This window comes from Ixodes scapularis, unplaced genomic scaffold (genome assembly GCF_016920785.2).
Source record: "Ixodes scapularis isolate PalLabHiFi unplaced genomic scaffold, ASM1692078v2 PGA_scaffold2__306_contigs__length_199485367, whole genome shotgun sequence".
NCBI lineage: Eukaryota > Metazoa > Arthropoda > Arachnida > Ixodida > Ixodidae > Ixodes > Ixodes scapularis.
Window position 1 is genome coordinate 82,658,306 of NW_024609857.1, and position 23,050 is coordinate 82,681,355.

General features: G+C 47.3%; 1 pseudogene; it reads left to right on the plus strand.

The window, feature by feature from the left end:
- Positions 1-13,341, plus strand: part of LOC120844308 — a 35,447-nt pseudogene extending 22,106 nt beyond the window's left edge.
- The last annotated feature ends 9,709 nt before the right edge of the window (positions 13,342-23,050 follow it).

Here is a 23,050-nt window from a genome sequence, read left to right on the forward strand (position 1 = left end):
TTCTTGTAGAGGCAGCGTGCTCTCGGGTGCGATCATTAACGCACCTGCCCGTCTGGCCCACGTATGTCATCCCACACGTCATGGGGATTACATAGACGACGCCAGTGGCACATTCAACGTACTTATTTCGATGTTTGGTAGTGCAGGGATCTGAAGATGGCTGTGGTGAATTGAAATTGGGTTGTGTGTGTGTTTATACAGCCTAGAACTTGGTCTGCCTCACAGGGGCGACGAGTCTCCCAGCTGTAGATGAGAAATTTAGCCAGTGCGGTACAACCGCTAGCCTGGGGTCTTTAACGTGCATCACGCAGTAGTGATACACGACCGCACGCCGGTACGATGCTCATCCAGATCGAAACGGGCAGGGGTGGGGCTCGAACCCAGGATCCCTGGGTTCTGCAGCGCGAGCTTTCGCTCCACGTGCTCCGAGCTGGTGTGCGCTAGACCACTCGGCCACCGATCCCCCGTGGTGAATTGATCTGGCGACAAAGTCGCGCCATCTTATTGGGCGCTGAAAAAGCTACCGGTACATTGTAGCGCTGGGCTACCTTTTTCAGATTGTGCGTTACATTGTGCACATATGGAATGACAATAGGCCTCGTGGTCGGTCTATCGCTGTTTGATTTCCGATTACCTTTAATCTTTTTGATTAAGCTTTCTGCCACTTCAACCAAAGCTCTCAACGGAAAACCAGCCCTCTGCAGGCGTTCTATCCGAACCTCGAAGCTGCCTTGCGCACTGTGCAAACATGACTTTCTGAGAGAAGCCCCCAGGCACGATCTGGCTATGCCCCTTTTCACTACCTTCGAGTGGGCGGAATCAAAAGGAAGGATGCCCTTCCTAGTTCGAGGCGCGTACTTTCAACAAACATGGTCCCCAAAAAACGACAGCTCGAGGTCCAAGAATTGCAGTTTGCTTTCTTTTTGTAACTCATGCGTGAATGTCAACCCGGAGCAACACAATTTAAACACGTCTAGCAACTGAGAGACTTCACTGCAAGGGGGCCCCGCCGAGCGGCTGAGGATGAGGAAATCGTCGACGTATCTGAAGATCTTCACATTGTCATCGTTCGAAATGTTCAAAGCGATGTTTTTTCCACAGCTGCCTAAAAAAATGTCACACAAAACAGGTGCAACACTGGACCCGATGCAAACGCCTTTTCTTTGTACATAAAGACTCCCCTCAAATGGCGCAAACGTATGTTTTAAGTAAAAAACCAGGAGCTCAAGAAAGCTATCAACATGGATGCCCGAAGAATTCTGGAAAGCGACAACTCCGTTCAGGTCTATGCATTGTCTCACGGCCGAGAATAGGGGTTCATGAGGAATCGAGTAATATAAATCCTCGACGTCGATGGAAAACCCACTGCGCATGCACTGGCCCCCTTGCCTCAAAAATTCAATGACACATTCTGAATTTCGCACTATGAACGGGTCATGCAACTCAAGCGCGCACAAATGTTTGCGCAGGAAATTACCCATGTGAAACTGCCAAGCGCCTCTTTCTGTAACAATGGCCCTAAAGGGAACTTCAGGCTTATGTGTTTTAGCAGTAAAGAATATGTCGAGGTTCAATTTCTTGCTTGACTTCACGCTCTTTAGCAACCCCGATATTTCCAATTTGCTGCATAAGTCCTGGGCCCGAGATTTCACCTTTGACAAGGGTCCCGGAGAGACTCGCTTGAAATTCTTGTCGATGGCCTGGCTTGCCTTCGCACCGTACAGAGCGGACGGAGCAACGAAGAATCCTCCTTCCTTGTCAGCAGTAAGTAGTAATCCTCCTTCCTTGTCAGCAAGAAGGACCAACGAGGCAGTGAGATCCGCCTCGTTGGTCCTTCTTGCGGGTGAGCAGTAGCACCGAACCCTACATTATTTGGCGCTCCATGCGAGGCCTACTGCTCCCCCGCGGGTTGGACCGCAGGCTTTTAACCTGTTTTAGGCGTGTTAGCCTGGTTTTTCTTGTGTTGTCATACCCGATAGGCCCACGTGGTCGTTCGACTAGTCTTCGGCCACCGGACGCCATCTTTGCCCTCGGGACTTGGCTGTTGTGAATAGTGTGCATATTGTAGTATATTGCGTGTTTTTCCGTTCTTTTGTGTTTCGTTTTGTTCTGTTTTTTTTTTTTTTTTGTTTGCCTGTTTTTCTGCGGTTGCTACTGCGATGCAGACCCGCCATAGAGCCGCCGCAGACCAAGGCGAGACCGGAGAGGGGCCTGACTCGACGTCCATGGACCTGATGGCTCGGGTGGCCAACCTGTGCGACACGGTCGCGCAACGCCTGGTCCTGGCTGACCACGGACCCCAAGGGCAAGGCCAACCCCAAGTGCCGGTTCCGTTGTACACGGGCTACGACGACCGGAAGTCCGTGGCCGACTTCCTGGCCGAGCTGGCGGCCTATAAGCTCGCCACGGGAGCCACGGACGAGTACGTCCTTGCGCGGGTGCTGCCCGTGGCGTTCCAGGCTAGCGCCGCACGCTGGTGGCGCATCGTGGCCTCCTTCCTCACCTGGGAAGACTTTCGGCGGAAGTTTCAAGATGAGTTTCTTCCACCTGGGTACCAGTCTCGAGTCCAGCGAGAACTGGAGCGCCGGACCCAGCACCCGGACGAGGCCCTCGTCGAATATGTGCGGGTGATGCAGGAGCTCTATGAAAGAGCCTACCCAACGGCGTCGGAGTCGGACAGGGTTGCTCGGGTGATGCAGCAGAGCCACCCAAGATTCCGGCCCTACCTGCATGGCCGCACGTATTCCACCCTGAAGCAACTGGCCCGGGCCGCTCACGGCATACAAGAGACGCTCCTGGCCGAGCTGCAGTATCGGCCCCCGCCACCGCCTGAAGAAGCTTTTGAGCCGTCCTGTGCCTGGCGAGCACCCGGGCCCAGAAGAGGTCCGACTCAGCGCCAAACCCTGGATGGCGCGGTCTGTCCCCCCCGTGCGCTGGACTCCTACGCCTTCGGGCAATGGGAGCGCGGGAGACCACTCGATGGTTCGGACACCCGGCTACGTGCCCGGCCGGCTGGATCGAGACTACGGCAGGGTGAAAGCCCTTTAAGGTCCTTCCCCCACAATGCCAAACCGGGGCGCCGATCGCTGGTCCAACGAGGGACACCAAGAAGGGCCGCAACGACAAGCGCAGGCAAGCCCGACGCACGGCCCTGACCGGCGCAACTCGGTGCGGTGCTTCGGCTGCGGTCACCATGGCCACTTCCGGCGTGACTGCCCACCCTGCGGCGCAACCGTCCTGCACCCTCGAGAAATGAGTTGACCCCTGAACGCCTGTCGGCCGCGATGACCATGGACAACTCGGCAATACTTCCATCGGTATGTCGAATTCAGCCTGACCTTGAGCTAATTGAGCCCCGTATGACAGTTACAGTGCTCGGAGTAGCTGTGGCAGGGCTGATTGATACCGGTGCGAGTCTGTCGCATATTGCGGACTACCTGATTGAACGCTACACAGAGCAGAAAGCCAACTTGCGCGAGACTAACGTGGTCTTACAGCTAGCGTCAGGACCAGAAATGCTCGCGAGTCAAGCCGTGAGGTTACAGATCGGGTTCAACGAGAAAAAAACACCGTCAGCGCTTCGTTTGCTTACCTGGTCTCACGGTACCGATTATTTTGGGGCGAGATTTCATTTTCGGGAAGAACCTGGTTCTGGACTTTCCGAACAAAGGCTACCGGTTAGGTAGTGACTCGAAACTGATCCCATTTACCAGACGAGAGGATTGTATCGTCAGTGTCGATAACGTGGGCGTTAGAACGCCTGCTTTGCGACTCCCATGTGCGGTAGGCGATTCTTTGCAGAAGTGTCCTGCTACGGACCAGCAAAAGCGGCGTCTCCAAAGACTCCTGGAGGAGTTTTCGCCGATGTTCACGGAGAACCCCGGCAGAACCGGTGTCCTAAAGCATTCAATTGACACCGGGAATACACGGCCTCTACGCTGCAACCCTCGACCAATAGCGTACACAAGCGAGCCCTGCTGGACAAGGCGCTTCAAGAGATGATCGACACGGGTGCAGTACGTGAATCACAGAGCTTTTGGGCCTTCCCGATCGTCCTTGCCCCCAAGAAGGATGGAACGGCTCGGCTTTGCGTCGACCATCGACGCCTGAATGCGGTAACCGTTCGTGACGCGTACCCGTACCCCTCGATTGAGTCTATCATGTACAACTTGGGAAACGCGAGCTTTTTCACGACTCTTGACTGCAGTCGCGGTTTCCTCCAGATAGAGGTCGAACCCGCTGACATCGAGAAAACAGCATTCACATGCTACAGAGGGTTGTACGAGTTTGTGCGCATGCTTTTCGGCTTAAGCAACTCTCCTGCCACATTCCAGCGTCTTATGGACATTGTGCTTGGAGTCGCACGGCACAACTACGCCAAGGCATATATGGATGACGTAGTAGTCTTCTCACGCACGGTTGAAGAACATCTTGTGCACCTCCAGACTATTCTCGAGCGCATGCGGAATGCTGGTTTGACAGTTCACCCGGGAAAAATGCAACTGGCAACATCTAAGATTAACCTGCTCGGTTTTGTAATCGACGATGGATCGCTTCGCCCTAATGAGGACAAGCTGAGGGCCATAACTCAGTTTCCTCCCCAACATGATGCAAAGAGTTTGCAGCGATTTCTTGGCATGGTTGGATTTTACCGTCAGTTTATCCCCCACTGTGCAGAGATAACGCGGCCTCTGAACGAACTGCTGCGCAAAGGCGTCAAATGGTGTTGGACGGAGGCACAGCAAAATGCTTTCCTTCAACTGTCCAGAGCTATTGCTGAGACAGCATCTTTGAAGCTCCCAGACCTCAACCGTCCGTTTGTGCTGCAAACCGATGCGAGCGGCTACGGTTTAGGTGCTGTGCTGCTTCAAGACTTTGATGGTGTCTTCCGACCCGCTGCGTTTGCTAGTCATACGTTGACAGCAGCTCAACAAAATTACAATGTTTGCGAGCTCGAGTGCCTAGCCATCATATTCGCCCTGCAGAAATTCCACATGTATCTTGATGGTGCGCGCTTTGTGATCCAGTCGGATAATGCCGCCTTGTCTTGGCTTCAGCGGCTGGAAAATCCGGCAGGACGATTAGCACGCTGGGCACTTACGCTTCAGAAATATGACTATACCATTGTGCACAAACCAGGCTCACAAAACAAAGTTGCGGACGCTTTGTCGCGCGCTCCACTCGGCGAACAGCACGTGCCCGAGGATGCCAATGTTGTGGCTGCGATAGATGCTGGCTCGCGCTGGGGCACTTTGATTAGCCGAGATGAGCTTCGTGCTGCACAGCAGAACGATGGACTTTGTCGCAGGGTCTCTGAGTGGTTATCTTTACGTGACCGACGTGGCAACAGAGACGCTGACATGGGTTTCGACTCGTACTTGCTGGCCGAAGACGGTCTGCTCCTCCGGTACATACCTCAGATCGACGACGAGGAGGGTGGCTTCACAGACACTCCATTTCGAGCCGTGATACCTCGCCGACTTCGCACGTCCTTCATTAGATACTACCATGACTCTGCTTTGGCTGGTCACAGTAGGGGCTGCAAGACTTTTGAAAAGTTAAGCCGTACTGCAACTTGGCCAGGAATTCGTCAGGACGTGCTGAGGTACGCTCGTTTAGGCCCGGTTTGTCAGAAAGCCAAACCACGTGGTGGTCAACCCCCTGGTCTCATGCTGCCAGTCGTGAGTCGATCCCCATGGGAATGCGCTGCTGTCGACGTCATGGGCCCTTTCCCACGCAGTCCGCGTGGCAACCAGTACTTGTTGGTTGTCACGGATCACTTTAGCAAGTGGGTGGAGCTATTTGCATTGCGATCGCTGACGTCCAAGAAAATCTGGTCGTGTCTGATGGAGACGTTCACACGCTTCGGGTTTCCGGCGAAATTGATTAGCGACAACGCTACTTACTTTGCCAGCAAAGTGTTCCGAGACTCATGTGCCGCATTGGGCATACAACACAAGCGGACGTCTCCCTATCACGCACAGGCAAACATCACAGAGCGGGTGAACCGAAACCTGAAATCCATGTTAATAGCTCACACCGAACGTCACCCTGACTGGGACGCAAAGCTCCCAGAGCTCGCGTTCGCAACACGCACAACCGTTAACCGGTCTACAGGTTTTACGCCAGCTTGCCTTAATTTCGGAAAAGAGCTGACTTTCCCGCTGGAAAACACTTGCACGACCAACAACCGTGGCGCTGCTCGCTCATACGGTCAGTTTGCAGGAAGCCTACGACGCAGACTCAGGGACATCGTTCGTGATGCCCGGGAAAGCTTGGACGCCGCACGGCTTCAGCAGGCTGAGCAGTACAATCGTGGCCACCGGGACGTGCAATTCGAAGTTGGAGATCTTGTACTCCGGCGGACACACCCACTTAGTGACGCCTCCAGAGGTTTCACAGCTTCCCTGGCAAACAGGTGGGATGGTCCGTATCGAGTGCGAGACAAGGTCTCACGCCTCACGTACACGCTCGTTCATTGTGAGGCTGGACGACTCGCTGGACCCGTTCGTGTCACCAACCTCAAACGGTATTATGAATCGGATGACGAACTTCTCTCGCAAGTGGAGAGTGATGCCGATCCGGGTTATAATTAAAAATAAACTTAATTCTGCGAGGACTCTTTTTGATGATGGTGACGAAGACGAAGACGAAGACTTAGAAAATGCGCGTTGCATTAGGCTTTGACGAGAACTAGTTTCCGCACTATACAGATTGTGCGCGTAGTTCTGTGCGATATACACCGACAGTGTGCTCGCAAATTTAGCTAGTCTATTGCCGCGCCCAACGTACCGACGCTTTCTTGTAGAAGCCTCTCCAGAAGACAACTGTTGATTCTTTTTTTTTTCTTTCGTACTTTTCGAACCTTCGACATGTCTCGCTACCGCCTCAACCGTTGCCGGAGGTTCTCTCAACCCCTTCGATGAGCCACGTGGTTTCGGGGACTACGGCAACGCAGTGGGCGGCCGAGGACCCTCTACCGGCCCTAGCTACGCCGCCAGATCAGCAGCCCCGGCAGCGGCTACAACGACGGCTACGGGACACAAAAATGGAGACCAGGACCGCTACGAAGGTCCACCAGAGCCCGACGTTACCAGCGACGGCTCCGGAGTGCCCACTCGTCCTTAAGCGGCGGACCAGCATCAGGGGTCCCTGGTGATGGTGTTTAACTCTGAGAAGATAAACACCGAGAAGCTCTTCAACCTGCTCTGCCTGTACGGCAACGTCGTCAAGATCACTAAAGAACAAGAACGGCTGTGTCATGGTGCAGATGGAGGACCACCTGGCCAAGCAGAGAGCAGTGCTTCACCAAAACAACGGACAGTTCTCCAACGTCCGGATAGAGTTCGGGTACTAAAACCAGGTGTTCCTGAATGACGCGCAGCTGCCCTTTCAGCTTCCTGACGGCACGTCGTCTTTCAAGTACTTCATTGGCAACTGCAACAACCGCATCAGCAATCCGGAGGCGGCCTCCACGAACCGCACCCGGCCACCTGCATCGTCACAACCCCCTCCTCTTCTACCACCACCAACCAGAGAGGACAGCCACGGAGCCAGAGGACAGAGAAGGGGGGAGGGGAGGGGAGGAAAGTTTGTGGGCTTTGCGGCCCATCATCGGGCAAAAGAACCTGTGCTCCGCGCCCGGCGCGCAACGTGCGCGCGAGCCACGCTCGAGGCTCGGGGCTCGGCAGTCAGTCCGCTGCCACGAACAGGTAAAGGTGTGTGTTCTGAGATCTGCCTCGTTGGTCCTTCTTGCGGGTGAGCAGTAGCACCGAACCCTACACATGTTTATAAATTATATGGCGGATTTGGGGTCCAAATGACTTCAATGACTATCAATGACGATCAGTCACTATTTCGACTTACTTGATTTTATGCAGGCTGAGTTGGCTTCCAATGGCTATCATTGGGTATAGGCACCTGTTATTGACCTGGTTGGCTCGAATTGCCAAAAAGCGGCTATTAGTGCTTATTGGTCGCAATATTCTATTATTCTATACTTATGAATGAAAATGAATTCAAGTGGCTATTGTTAGCAATAGCATATCATCTTAATAATATCACCTTAAATCGCTTCAGAATGAACATTAGTGACAATTAGTGACTAGTATTCATGATGTTTTGAATATGAATTCATTCAAGTGTCTACTATTATTGGCTTGAAATGGCTATACATGTCTATCAGCGACTATTATTGGCAATTTATGGAATTAGAGTGTGTATAGACTTGAACGACTCCAGGTGGATAATATTGGCTATAGGCATCTATTCTTGACTTGGTTGGCTTGGATTGGCTATTATTGGCTATAATCATCTGTTCCTCACTTGAGTGGCTTGAATTGGCTACAAATGGCTTAAAGTGACTAGTATTTATAATTAGCAGCTATTTCTTTGTCTACAAACTGAAATGGCTTCATGTGGCTAGTTTCGGCTATTACCATCTATTTTTTACCAGACTGGCTTCAAATGGCTATGAATGGCTATTCGTGAATATAGTTGACAGTTCTATGCTATTTCGGTGATTATGATTGAAAATGGCTTGAAATGGCTATTATCGGCTATGAGAATGCATTTTTGTTAGATTGGCTTAAAATGGCTATACATGGCTATCAGCAACTATTATTTACAATTTATGCTATTGGAGTCTGTAAGATTTGAATTACTTCAACTAAATATTATTGGCTATAGGCATCTATTCTTGACTTGGTTGACTTGGATTGGCTATTATTGGCGATAATCATCTGTTCCTGACCTGGGTGGCTTGAATTGGCTACAAAAGGCTTAAAGTGACAAGTATTTATAATTAGCAGCTCTCTCTTTGTCTACAAACTGAAATGGCCTCATGTGGCTAGTTTTGGCTATTACCATCTATTTTTTACCAGACTGGCTTCAAATGGCTATGAATGGCTATTCGTGAATATTCATTGAATGGCTATGAATGGCTATTCATGAATATTCATTGAATGGCTATGAGTGGCTATACATGAATATCCACAATTATACTTGCTATAGCCATTGCTAGCCCATTGAAGCTAATCTGGTTAAAAATGAATGACAATAGCCAACTGCTACTAAAGGCCAGTCCGGTTTGTACACACTAAAATTGCTCATAACTATCAAGACTAGCCACTAATAGCCATTTATAGCTATTTCACGCCGATTTAATAAATAATATATGCTTTTATTCAATAATAGCCACTTCAAGCCAGTTTCGTCCACAAACAGTGGAATACCACAGAATTGTCAATTATACTCACTAATCGCCATTGCGAGCCATTTGAGGCGAATCTGGCCAGAAATACATGCTAATGGCCAACAATAGCCACTAAAAGCAATTCCAGTTAGTAAACATAAAACCTGCTTATAAATATTATCAACACTAGTCACTATTAGCCATTTGCAGCAATTTTAAGCTAATCTAAATGCATATAGCCAGTAATAGCTACTTGTAGCCAGTTTCATCCAAAAACACTGAAATAGCACATAATTGTCAATTATACTCACTAATAGCCATTGCAAGCCATTTGAGGCGATCTAGCCAGAAATAAATGCTAATAGCCAACAATAGCCACTAAAAGCCATTCCAGTTAGTAAACATAAAACCTGCTTATAAATATCAACACTAGTCACTACTAGCCATTTGTAGAAATTTAAGCCAATCTAAATGCTTATAGTCAGTCATATCCACTTGTAGCCAGTTTCATCCAAAAACACTGAAATAGCACATAATTGTCAATTATACTCACTAAGAGCCATTGCTAGCCATTTAAAGTTAATCTGGTTAGAAATATATGATAAAAGCCAACAATAGTCACTTAAAGCCATTCCAGTTGGTAAACACAACAATTGCTCCTATCAACAGTAGTCACTAGTAGCCATTTGTAGCCAAATCAAGCCACTGCAATAAAAATAAATGCTTATAGCCAGTAATAGCCACTTGTGGCATTTTCATCCATAAACGCTGAAATAGCACATAATTGTCAATTATACTTACTAATAGCCATTGTTAGCCATTTGAAGCGAATCTGGTCAGAAATAGATGCTAATAGCCAACAATAGCCACTTAAAGTCATTCCAGTTAGCAAACACTAAAACACCCATAAATATCAACACTAGTCACTAATAGCCATTTGTAGCCACCTCAATCAAATTTATCTAAAATTTGATGCATAAGCCAATAATAGCCGCTTGAAGCCATATTCATTTCTAAGTACCGAAATAGCACATAATTGTTTAATGACCTCATCAATATCCCTCAGCAGCCATTTCAATTCAACCTGGTCAAAAATAAATACAAATAGCCAACATTATCCAATTGAAGCCATTCCATTTCGTAAATATAAAAATAGCTCAAGCAATAATAATAATAATGTTAATAATAATAATGTTTATTGCACAAATATAGATACAATACATACATATGCTACTAGTTAGTTATCTACTAATAGCGGTTTGTAGCCATCTGAAGCCAATCTATTCGAAAATGGGTGCTTATAGCTAATAATTGCCACTTGAAGCCATTCTCATCATCAACACTCAGACACCAGATCATTGCTATTATACTGACTTACAGCCATTAGTAGCCATTGAGCCAATCTGGTCAGAAATATATTCTAATCGCCAACAATGGCCACCTGAAGTCATTCCAGTTTATAAACAGAAATAGCTCAGTTTTCATTACTCATTAATATTTGTAGCCATATATATCAAATATATATAAAAGTGGAATCTGATAGCCGATAATAGCTATTTGAAACAATATGCATTCACCAACGCCGAAACAGATAATTGTCAATTATCTCATCAATAGCCATTGGCAGCCATTTAAGGTCAATCTGGTCAAAGAAGATGCTAATAGCCAACAAAAGCTACTTGAAGCCGTTCATAAGAGTAAGCAAACAAAAAATTATCACATAATTATTAATAATAATCACTTCTAGTCACTTGGAGTCATTTCAAGTCGGTCTGACAAAAATTGATGCCTATTGCGAATTATGGTCACTTGGAGCCAGACTTGGACGTAGTTCAACTACTCTACTCAAACTACTGTAGTTTAACTACTTTTCCGAATAACTTGGTAACTTTCAATTACAACTTTATTTGGGTAATTATTAATTTTATTTAACTACGATTTTCAAGTAACTTCTACTGAAACTACTAACTACTTCCGTAATCTACTGCTAATTTCGCTCATCACAAAAGTTTGAGCACAGAAATAAATAAGGCAACCGCAGATGAATGGGCATTCCCCAACAAGGGGCCCCCTCCCATTCCGTTCCCACGCACTTATACTCAGCAGCCGTAGAAACGGCATCACAGGCGTCCTTGGGCCAAGGTGGCGCCGCGCCTCCAGCTGCAACCGTGAAAAACGGGGTCACTCCCAGGGTTATTGTTGTTTTCATGTTGTCTGCCTTTAGTGGGCTCTGCCTCAAGCGGTTTGGGGGTTCTACGGGAGACGTCACTGGAATGACCTCGCAGCTAGGCGCCTGCTCCCATAGTCACCTCGTCGTCAGCGCATGCTCCCTTGCAAAGCCGGACTCCCCCGCGCACAAACGCAAACACGGATGATCCGATCATGGGAGCACGTTCCCGCTTCCAGCTGCAAGTGTACGAGCGAGGATGCTTGTTCACGTAGTTCAACTACGCGTCCTTCCGACCTTCCACGCTAAGGAGACCTCCTCTTTGTTGAAAACAATTTACTTGTCAGGCGTGTCAGGCGCATCAGGATACCGTAGTCGCCGGCGAGGATTGCGAGCCACCCTTGAGAGATCCTTTTGTTGGACCCGGCATCAGCAGCAAAGTATACTTTGTTTCATCTTCTGTCAAACCAAAACAATTTTTTTTTTTTCAGTAGCGTAGCACCAGCACTGCAACGAGACGCGCAGTTGTCCGGATGATCTCATCGTCGTGGCGCGAGACTTGAACCCTTGACGGTCAGGTGCGCTCGCTCAGCGAACTCTCCGAACGTCGTGGGAATAAAGAACGGCCAGTCATAACAATTTTAACTTGCCGAAGAAAAAATAAAGAAGGAGGAGATTTCTTTTATAGAAGACCCTCTAGCCGAGGCAAACCTCACATGTTTCGTCATGGACACCTAAGATGCCGATACTCGCGTACGCGACCCTCCACAGCCAGCTTCTCAAATTCCACGCTGCCGCTCCATCCAGCGCGTCAATGGAACGCCTTTTTAGCTTGGCTGGGAACTTCTTTAGGAGGGAAGGGGGAAAACTCTCCTATCAAAAGCTTTGAAAGTCAATTGTTTCTGCGAGCGAATAAACTATTTTGGTGAAAACGAAAGCCATAAAATGACTGCATTTATTTTTGGCTCGCTGGGTTTTTCACGGATCAAAATTGCTGCTCATTTTGCTACCACAAAAATATAAAAAGTAATTTCGAAAGTAACTTCAAAGTAACTCGCTAGTTTTTTACAGTAGTTAGTAGCTTACTCAATTACTATTACAAATGCGTAATTTCTACTCTACTCAAATTACTTTTGGCGTCGATATTCAGTAACTCAACTTAAGTACCTTTTTTGAGTCATTTGTACATGTCTGCTTGGAGCCAAGGACATCTAATAAGACATGTTTCGGTAGGAATAAAACAAATAAATTAACAAGCTCAGAAAAGGTTAATAATTATTTAGATCGTACAAAATCACTATACAAATCCTAACTGGTCTATGCAACACACTGCATTTTGACATCAAAATACCAAGAGGTCCAATATCACGAGCTTATGCTCCCTATGCTCCATCAAAAAATGGGAATATTTCATAGACCATCAATTTCTCTAGTGAGTCAGACCCACTTGATTCATTTCGGGGGAAAGTGGCGAGTTGTCCACTCCATACCGCCAGGATCACTTTCTACTTCCGTATCCCATTTTACCCTGGAGTTTCCTGTATTATTCTCAACGGTATGTGGTGTGGATGTCCTACCTTGGACATATGCAGCTTTCTACTATCGTGGAGCTCGAAGTACGATAGTTTTAACATCGTATCTGTGCAGACTCTGGGGCGCTCGGCAAGCCACGCGGCGGCGAGTGCCGAAACTAACGGGGGGGGGGGGGGGGGGGGGGGGTCCCGTTAACCGCCTAGAAGTAGGACGGCCAAGCCAGGCTATTGGCATAGACTGTTCTGTTCGTCCGGGCTCCTGTCAGCCAAGTCACGATAATAAACTCTTCCCGCGTCCACGGAACGAGTCGTCTGGTCGATCACCTGGGGCGGGCGGCGGAAGACGAATGCCGCATCTGGCACCCATCGTGGATTTCGTCGCTCGTCGTGGGTGGTCTTCTCAGCCAGGCGGTTCGTTCTGCTTTTTCTAGTTTGCATTCTACAGGTAAGCTGTATACCTCTACCCAGCCAGGAAAATTTTCGTTTCGTCGCTGTAAGAAAAAACTCCCGGCGAGCAATTGAAGGCAAAACAGCGTATCTCCTTTGAAATCACGCATACACCTTACAGCTCAGTATCCGTTTCAATTAAGAAAACCATAAAACAAGCATCAAAACCACATGATGCATGATGCGGCGCGTGTGACCAATAGGGACACCCTCCCACGCGTTCTGATAAAGATTAGGTTTGCAGCTGCTTCGAAAGGGGTTGGCGTCATTCGAAGCCCTCATGTGAAGTGCAAACCGTAAAATGGATGATAACGGCGCCTGCTGCCGCGGCGACGGCAGCTTGCGACTTGGGGAGTGACGTCACTAGCCTTTCTTAAATAAAAGATTGATTGATTGATTGATCAGTGTTTTATGGCGCAAAAGCGTCTTAGGCTATGAAGCGCCAGATACAGACTATTGCAGAGAAGGTTTCAGAGGAGAAGGAGCTTTAGTAGCTGTGGTGGATTAAAACTATGTATATGACTTGTAATTAGTGATAGAGATGAAGTTGAATATAAAATTATAGCCGGTGTAAAAGACCGATAGCTCTCAAAAAGTGTAAAACACAACTGTGTGGAACAAGTGGGTCGTTGCCAAGTAGAATACTAAAGTGTAAAGGCGTATGCTCGTTGTATAATTGAGAAAAATGTTTCCGACGTTCTCGGTCATACGCTGGGCATTCAAGTAAAATGTGTAAAACTGTTAGAGGACTAAAACAGTTCTCACACTCTGGGGCCTCTTCTCTGCGCAGGAGGTGGCCATGAGTACGGTGTGTATGACCTATCCTCAGTCGACACAAGACAACCTCATAGAAACGTTCACGGTGTCGAGCACTCTCCCACTCACTGATCAATGGTTTTACAGAATGGAGCTTGTTATTAACTTCTTCATCTCATTCTTGCTGCCACTTCCTTCTAATACAATGCTTCAAAAGTGTGCTATAATCTTTGTATGGAATGTCATGCAGGTCCACTTCTTGCTCACCAGCAGAACTTGAAGCAAGGTCTGCTTCATTTCCGGGTATACCAACATGGCTAGGAACCCAACATAAAATTATTTTAATATTCCTTTTTGAAGCATCAATAATTTTATTATGTAACTCCATGATTATTGGGTTTTTCGAGGGCTTTAATGAACAGAGTGAACGCAGAGAACTCAGTTAATAAGTGTACACGACTGACTGCTTTCTCTTTGTTTCTACAATGTGATCAACTGCAAAACAGAGACCGCATAACTCTGCTGTGTGAAATAGTGGCTGTACACGGAATCCGTTTTAACAGCGAACAGAGGGGCCGACCATAGCACATCCAACAAACGATTCTGCCTGAGTACCATCCGTGTAGTATGAGTTGTGTCCAGAATATTTACTCTGAAGCTAAAAAAATCCTGTTTTATGTATTCTGGTGGAGTTCTGGAATAGCTTGTGGAACAGGAGTGACGGGCATTGTACTACTCAGTCCAATTGAATCTGCTTTGGATGCATTTCTCATACTAAAAGGTGGTATTACAGTGGGCTTGTTGTCAAAAGTACGTTTATATCTCATTTCTTCAACAGCTCCTCGAGAAGGGTGCAAGGGAACGGAACGGATTCTAAGCGAATACATAAACCCTAAAGCAAACCTTCGCTTCTCCAGAGACCATTCATTTGGCTCTGCGTAGAGGCTGGGGATAGGCGACGTGCGAAATGCACCTGTAGACAGCCGCAGTCCCTGATGATGAATAGGGTCAAGCATTCGTAGGGCTGAAGGCCTTCCCGATCCATACACACTACTACCATAATCAAGGCGCCAGCGAATCACCGATCTGTAAATTCGGAGGAGGCAGAGGCGGTCAGAGCCCCAGGAGGTGTGGGAAAGCACCTTAAAGATGCTTAGTGCTTTTTGGCATTTTACTTTGAGATATCTGATATGCGAAAGAAAAGTCAATTTACTGTCAAAAATAAGCCCTAGAAATTTATGTTCAGGTTTTGTTGGAATCAAAGCGGATCGCATGGACAATGAGGGCTTCACTGAAGTTCCCCGTAGGCGAGAAGAACAAACAGGCACTGTTTTTTCAGGTGAAAAGCTGAAGCCGTTCTGGTCTACCCACTTGAGCAAATTGTTAATTGCTATTTGGACCCTACGTTCGCACACAGCAAGGTTGCAGGATGAGACGGATATCTGAAGGTCGTCAACATAGAGTGAACACTGTACAGATGGTGGAATGGCCCGAGCTATTGAGTTCATTTTAACTATAAAAAGGGTCACACTCAAAACGCCTCCCTGAGGAACGCCATTTTCCTGGCAGAACTCTCTAGAGTAAGTAGTGCCCGATTTAACACGGAAGGTACGCATCCCCAGATAGCTCTTGACGAATGCTAGCATTCTACCACGAATGCCAAAACTATACAGGTCTTGCAGGATGCCATGACGCCATGCCGTGTCGTACGCCTTTTCCAAGTCAAAGAAAACAGACAGGCAGTACTGCTTATTTACAAAGGCCTCACGAATAGTAGTCTCCAGACGAACTAAATGATCTATTGTAGACCGTGACAAACGAAACCCACACTGGTATTTGTCAAGGATATTTTCTTTTTCCAAAAAATACATGAGTCGTTTGTTAAGCACTCTCTCCAGAGTCTTACTAAGACAGCTTGTTAGCGCTATTGGGTGATAACTGGTCGCACACGATGCATCGTTTCCCTGCTTTAGCAAAGGGATAAGAGTGGCCACTCTCCATGAGGATGGAAATGTGCTCTCTTGCCAAATGCGATTAAACAAATACAGGACTATGTCAAGTGTAGAGGGGTGGAGATGTGGAGATGTGTAAGCATGTAATAATGATTTCCATCTGGTCCGGCAGCCGTTGGTTTGACTTCATGCAGCACCCGTTCCAGCTCACTCAGCGTAAGGCGCGAGTTGTAAGCTTCTCGAGCACCACCGTATGTTCGAACAGACTGCCGCTCTGCCTGAGTCTTGTGTTTCAGAAAAGCAGCTGAAGAGTGCTCGGAACTAGAAACACGTTGAAAGTGTTTCCCAAGGAGATCTGCCCGCTGTTCAAGGCTCTCGGGGCAAAGTCCATTGGCAGAAAAAAGCGGTACTGAAAAAGCACGGTAGTTCCCATTGACTTTATGAATTTTATCCCACACTTCTTAGCTAGTGGCAGTGCTGTTAATCGAGGATGCATATCCTTGAAAACTTTGACCTTTAGACTGGCGGCGTATGTATCTCGCACGATCCTTCATTTGTTTAAATTTGATTAGGTTAGTTTGCGTTGGGTGACGTCTGAAAATCTCCCAGGCTCTGTTTTGCTTTCTATTCGATTTGTCACAGTCGGCATTACACCATCGTTTAGGACGATGGGGTAGGTGAGACGAGGTCATGGAGATAGCTATCATTGCAGCATGAAGAATGTGACTACTAAGCAGACTGGTGATTTGATTGAGAGACAGATTGTCAAATGATGTGCAAGCGAGCTGAGTAAAAGTACCCCAGTAAAAGTACCCCAGTACTAAAAGTACCCCAGTTTGCCTCTTCGAACTTCCAACGGGGTGTTCGCGTGGATAGTCTAGCGGGTGGATTGATGCGGTATAAAATTATGGGAAAATGGTCGCTTCCATATGGGTTGGGATCAACAGCCCATGAAAAAAGGGAAAATAATGTTGGGTCACTTAGTGACAGATCAATGGATGCGAACGAACGAGTTGGAGCGCTGAAATATGTAGGCTGTAGTTTGTTTAACAGGCATAAAGCAGTAGAAGAAAGAAAACACTCAATAATCGAGCCACGTGTGTCACGTCGTCCACTGCCCCACATAGGGTTATGAGCATTGAAATCTCCTAGGATTAGAGCTGGTTGGGGGAGTTCGTCATAAAGAGATTCTAGCTTTCTGCGAGATAAGGTGTAGCTTGGAGGAATATACACAGAACAAACAGTTATCAGTCGATCAGACAAGATGCGAACTGCCACAGCCTCTAATGTGGTATTAAGTCGTACCTCGACACAAGGGGTAGACCTTGCAACAATTATAGCTACAGCACCAGAGGTGAGGAATGAATGGAGACGGTCCCTACGAAAAACCTGGAAGCGCGTTAGGATGTTAGTATGATTATTGTTCAAATGAGTATCCTGGACCCGTTTGCTCGAAGCTGGGTAACTCTGACCGCGGTTAAAAGTTAATCGCGTTTCCCTACCTAGGTACCTCAGAGTACCTAGCCGCGTTCGACAAAAACTCGATGCACAATTTCTCCGCGTTTTATTATTATGCGATAGCTCCCACCACCTGCCGGTCGAAGCAAACAAATAGCCTTTTAAGAAACTTTTTCGCTAGTTTGGTCTTTATTAAAAAAATAAAACCGGCATATTATCGTAGTGTTTCTTTTTATGCATAAAAAATATATGTATATTTTAAAAAAATCATAAATATTTTGATGCATCCATTGTTTCGCCAAACACAGCATAAGTTTACAGCGTTGATTTCGGATCTGGCAACGGTTTTTATAGACTTGTTGTTTTGTTCTCGTATCTTGCAACGCACGTTTTCCGCGCTTTAGTTATCAGCTGATTTTCACTGTTTGTCTTCTCTGCCGTTTGCCCAACCGACCCGCCGACTTGCCCGCCGACTGACTGACAACTAGGGGTGTCGCGAACTTTTGTCGAACCAGATTTTTAGGTCGAACTTCTGGGGTTCGACTTAATCGAACCGGTGCGACGAACCTTCGAACTTTTCACCAGATTCGACCGGTTCGACTTAGTGGACAGTGTGGCCAGGCCTTGATACAAGCATGTCAAAATTTCGACAAAAAAAAATTTTGCAAAATGTTTTTTTATTTATTTTATAATCAGTTCCAATTAAAAGAAACCAATTCTAATCACTGAAGAAGTTAACTTAATTGTTTGTACTGTATTAACTCAAATAACCAATCAGCGCTGCCCTTAATTCATTCCTTAGCCATCACCATCCAATCCGAAGCCAACTGGCCAGCTTGTGGCGAATGCACACACGAGTCGAACCTCAATACAAGGTTCGTCGAATTTTTCACTAAAAGGTCGAAAAAGTCGAACCTGGTCGAACTCGAACCTCGGCCGGTTCGTGACATCCCTTCTGACAACTGATTTGCGGACGAATGGGCGAAAGGACGCAATGTCGGCTGTGACGCGACGCCGACATCGAAGAGAGCGCGTGTTCGCCCAGTACGCTGTTGTGATGAGGGGACGGCAGCTTGTGTTCCGTGACCGCTTGAACCCTTTGGAGGGGTTCTAAGAGGACGAACTGCAGGAGCGCTTTCGATTCGGTCGCGCGAGCATTGTGTTCCTCGCCGACCCACTGCGTCCGGACTTGGAGCGGCCGACGCCTCGCAGCCGCGCCCTCTATGCAGAGCAGCAGGTCATTGTCGCCCTATAGTTCTATGCCACGGAGAACTTCCTCATCACCGCAGGGGACTACATCCCCGTGCATGTCTCCACTGCTTCGCGGACTGTGAGGCGGTGACTCTGGCCTTGTCACGTCGTGCCCGAGACTTCATAGGGTAAGTGGTTTGGAGCATCTCCTGGCGTCCCCATACTAGGCGCATGTGCATGCCAGTTTTCCAAGAAGAAAGCCTGGGCCTAAATTGTTTGATGAGCAATTACCATTATTGCAGAAACCGTGTGTATAGAATTTTTGGTGCGTGAATACCTGAGTTCGTTGAAAGTGGTCTTCTCAGCAGACCTATTCTGCAATTTATTTTAGTGATGGACCGAATCTGCCGAACTTCAAATTCGGCAAAGTTCGGCAAATGCCGAACTTTTGCAGGAAAGTTCGGCAAAGATTCGGCAAAAATTTCGGCAAATGTCTGCGAATGCGCGAGAACGCGACGGAGCCTTGGATTGCAAATGGACGCCGTGCAGTCGTGCGGTGACGATCGTGCAGTGTAGTACAACCAGCGGTTACGGCGCGGTGTGGGGTAGTCAACACGGTAACTGTGCGTTTGTCAGCGAGTGTGGTTCTCTTCAATATTTTCTGCCTCAAGAATAGAAGATCGACCGCTAATTTACGCAGTCCACTGCGCAAGTGACAAATGATGCGGTGCATTCTGAAACATTGAGACATTGGCCGACAATTAAGGCCCGTTCACACTCTTGCAACCGAGTACGACCGAGAGAGACCAGACCGGCTTTTAAGCCTGTTATGATCTCTTAGGACCAGCTCCGTGCTGCAGCGCATCCGGTCCCAAGAAGTCGCAAAAGGCTTAAAAACCGGTCCGTTCGCTCTCCGTCTTACTCGGTCGCAAGAGTGTGAACGGCGCTTTACTTTAAAGCACTCGCAATTATAACAATTCTGTTTTGGGCTCAGGAGTAGTGTGTTCCAAGACAAAATAATATTGCTTTTTCAATTAGTGTTATTTCGCGATTTTCATGTATCTGCATAAAACTAAACACAAAACTACTATAATGCTCGACGTTGCAAATCCGACATTCACTCTCCCTATCTTCCGAAACGTTCGTGTGTGTCCTAACACCAGAAACAGTAATTTTAAAGGTTAAAAACGAGACGTTGCGAATATGGGACGCACATTTTCAAGCCAAACTGAAGTCAAGTGACTCAAATCGAAGAACATGCATATTTACAATATTATTATTCTCTCTTCTGGTGAAGGCTCAGCAACCGTTGCATTCGTTTTCGCGCACAAAACGGTGACTCCCAAAGAAAGCAAGAACGCAGCGTTGTTTCCTTCATTTTAGCAATGTACACACCGTACACACACAAGCAGGCTTGCATTGATGATGCCTACCAGCTCGGAGCACGTGGAGCGAAAGCTCACGCTGCAGAACCCAGGGATCCTGGGTTCAATCCCCGCCCCTGCCCGTTTCGATCTGGATGAGCATCGTACCGGCGTGCGGTCGTGTATCACTACTGCGTGGTGCACGTTAAAGACCCCAGGCTAGCGGTTGTACTGCACTGGCTAAATTGCTCATCTACAGCTGGGAGACTGGTCGCCCCTGTGAGGCAGACCAAGTTCTAGGCTGTATAAGCATACACACAACCCAATTTTTTTTTATGATTCCTCAAAACCGAAACTCTCGTAGCGTGATTCGTGACTGCGCCACGCTCGCTTCTACCCAACCTCGTTGTCACGCCACTTCTGCAAGGGGTCACTAAAATTGCCAGTAAACACACAAAAACGACACCGATACTATTATCTTGTAGAATATTACCTTATTTAGTAAACGTGTTACATTTAAGTTAAGAAAAAAAGAAACATAAAAGCTTTTTTTCGCCAGAAAAAAACTAAATATCAACGAGTCTAGTAACAATGTATATTTGCCGAATCTTTAGAAAAGTTCGCCAAAAGTTCGGCTTTGCCGAATCCGAAGATTCGGCACCGAACTTTCGATTAGGCAAAAGTTCGGCCCATCACTAATTTATTTACGGCGCCCCACCTGTGCAATGACCCTTCAGTTTTTGTTTCTTAAGAGGGCGCGGTACCTCTATTTATTCGTCCGTTTCAGCCACCAGATGGCGCGCGGCTCGAAACGTGGTTGAACGCGCAACTTCTAGATGGCGCCAGTATCGAGGTGTGAAAAGGCCCGCGTTATCCGCTGCGTGAAATAGATCCCGAAATGTGCCGTGTTCTCCCGGCGGAAGAAGTTTCTCCCTCCCTCGCGCGCGCTTGGTATGTACGCGCGGTGGCCGAGTCCGGCCTCTGCGCTGTGTGATGCAGTGGGTGGCGCTCGTTTCTGTTCGGAGGTAGGAATGAAAATGCCGGTCCCCTTTTTTACGACGCTCGTTTCTATAGCTTGTTTTTCTTTCTTTTTTTTATCTCAAGTGACCTACAGTACCGCCTGTTCGAAATCGTCCTTTGCGGTGAGCGATTGAGAGTCAGGTTAGCATTTTATTTGGGTCAGCACTACACGTTCAATGGAGACCTCGGGCGGCGATGTAAATATGCATTGCTCCCCAAAGTGTGTCCAAGGTGCGCAATGACAATTGGAAAGGGTATTGAAGGCGCGCGACCGTCGGTTGGTAAAATACGTGCGTTAGATTCACTTATTCAGTCTAATCATTTTTGCCAACGTCTTTTATCTGTTTCGACAAATGACATGGTCGAGTCTATTGATAACCTTAGCTAGATTGGACGTACGGAGTGTCCGGGCTTTAAATAAATTTGCTTCGTTTATGTGAATGAATAACTGTTTTCTCTTTTCCGTGCTCGGTGCTATGCAAAAACCGCTGAGATGTTATGGTAGCTCAGTGTGGCGGCGTTTTGCACGCTGACTCGCTATTGCATTCGCTGTGCACAATATGTGTTCTGATGAAATGTGCCAAATCGTATTTCCAATCGATATGATAGATTTACTTTGCTACAGTGTTAATTATATTTTCCTGATTTAAACTGGTTCGTCCCTGATCTGAGCCTAAGTTCAAATTCGAAGGGCAGACAGACTTAGCGTCGTAACAGCCGTAATGCGCAGAAAGAAATTAGTACCATGAAAGAGAAACAAAAGGATACGAGGTGGCTCAGTGTTATATAAGTAATGAGTGTGCAAAGGATGCCATCGTACGTGTTTTTTTTTTTTTTTTAACTTTGCACTGTTGGGAAACGCTCAAGGTACCAGCAAAGACAGCGAGCTGGCGTGAAATTTCCATCGAGCGGAAAACGAGTGTCATTTTTATTTCATCATGCGCTTTCATTTTGATATGGCTCAAAATGGGCGCGAAATAGTAACAGGTAAGGCAACAAAATTTAGATGTTAGGTCTGGAGCACCGCCATACTCAGCCGTGTTGGGGGCATCTCTCGCGAGTCAATACGGCAAAGGTATTGCGCGTCGAACTGTACGTGAGAGTTATCCATTCCAGCGAAACCTTGATTTCGCAAAACTATTGTGGCTCGAGTCGTGGCTTCCAGTACTTTGAAGCCACGAGCGAGAAATAAATGACAGTTGATTTTGAAGGACAATCGCGACGTGGAAACCCATAAAAGAGAGTTCCAATAAGACGAGAGCTTCCCCTTCTCTTCAAGTGCGTGGGTTACGCTCTCAGTCCTGCACCTGTGGTAACACTGCAGGCTCCTAAAATCGCTTTAAAAACGTTCCTGATCGCAACAACTTTTTTTTTTTTTTTTTTTTTTTGTCGAGGCGCTATTTTTTTTTTTTTTTTTTTGTCTACCTTGATACCCCATCAGCGCAAAAACTACCATAAACTAAAAAAAAAAATAGTGGGCATACAACGACAACGCACCCACTGGGACCCGAGTCAAGGCAAGAACAACTAACTACTAAAAGGGGAAAAAAATCATTTTCGCATACACAGACAGAACGCCTCCATCGAAAGAAATGAATCATGCGCTTGTTCTGCCAGTCTCGTTGTGCGTCTGTCAAAAGCCACAAAGGAGGAAGACAATCAGCGCCTACACCACTCCCCCCCCCCCCCCCCCCCCCCCACCACCACCACCCCTAAAAAGAAAAAAAGAAAGGTTTCTTGGGCGCGCGCGCGGTCGCCCAAGCGATGACCTTGGAAGGGTATGCGATTGTAGCACGTTTGTCCCCCGGTTGTGCCCCTGTCTCAAATGCCACGGTCCGTTTCTCCCAAGTGCCCGTCTTATCTTCCCGAGTATCAACTCCGCAGTGATTCTGAATCATTCCGATGCTTTCCAACGTTGCAAAACTGTTAGACGAATATTTGCACAGAAGTACACACTGTTCGCAGAACTA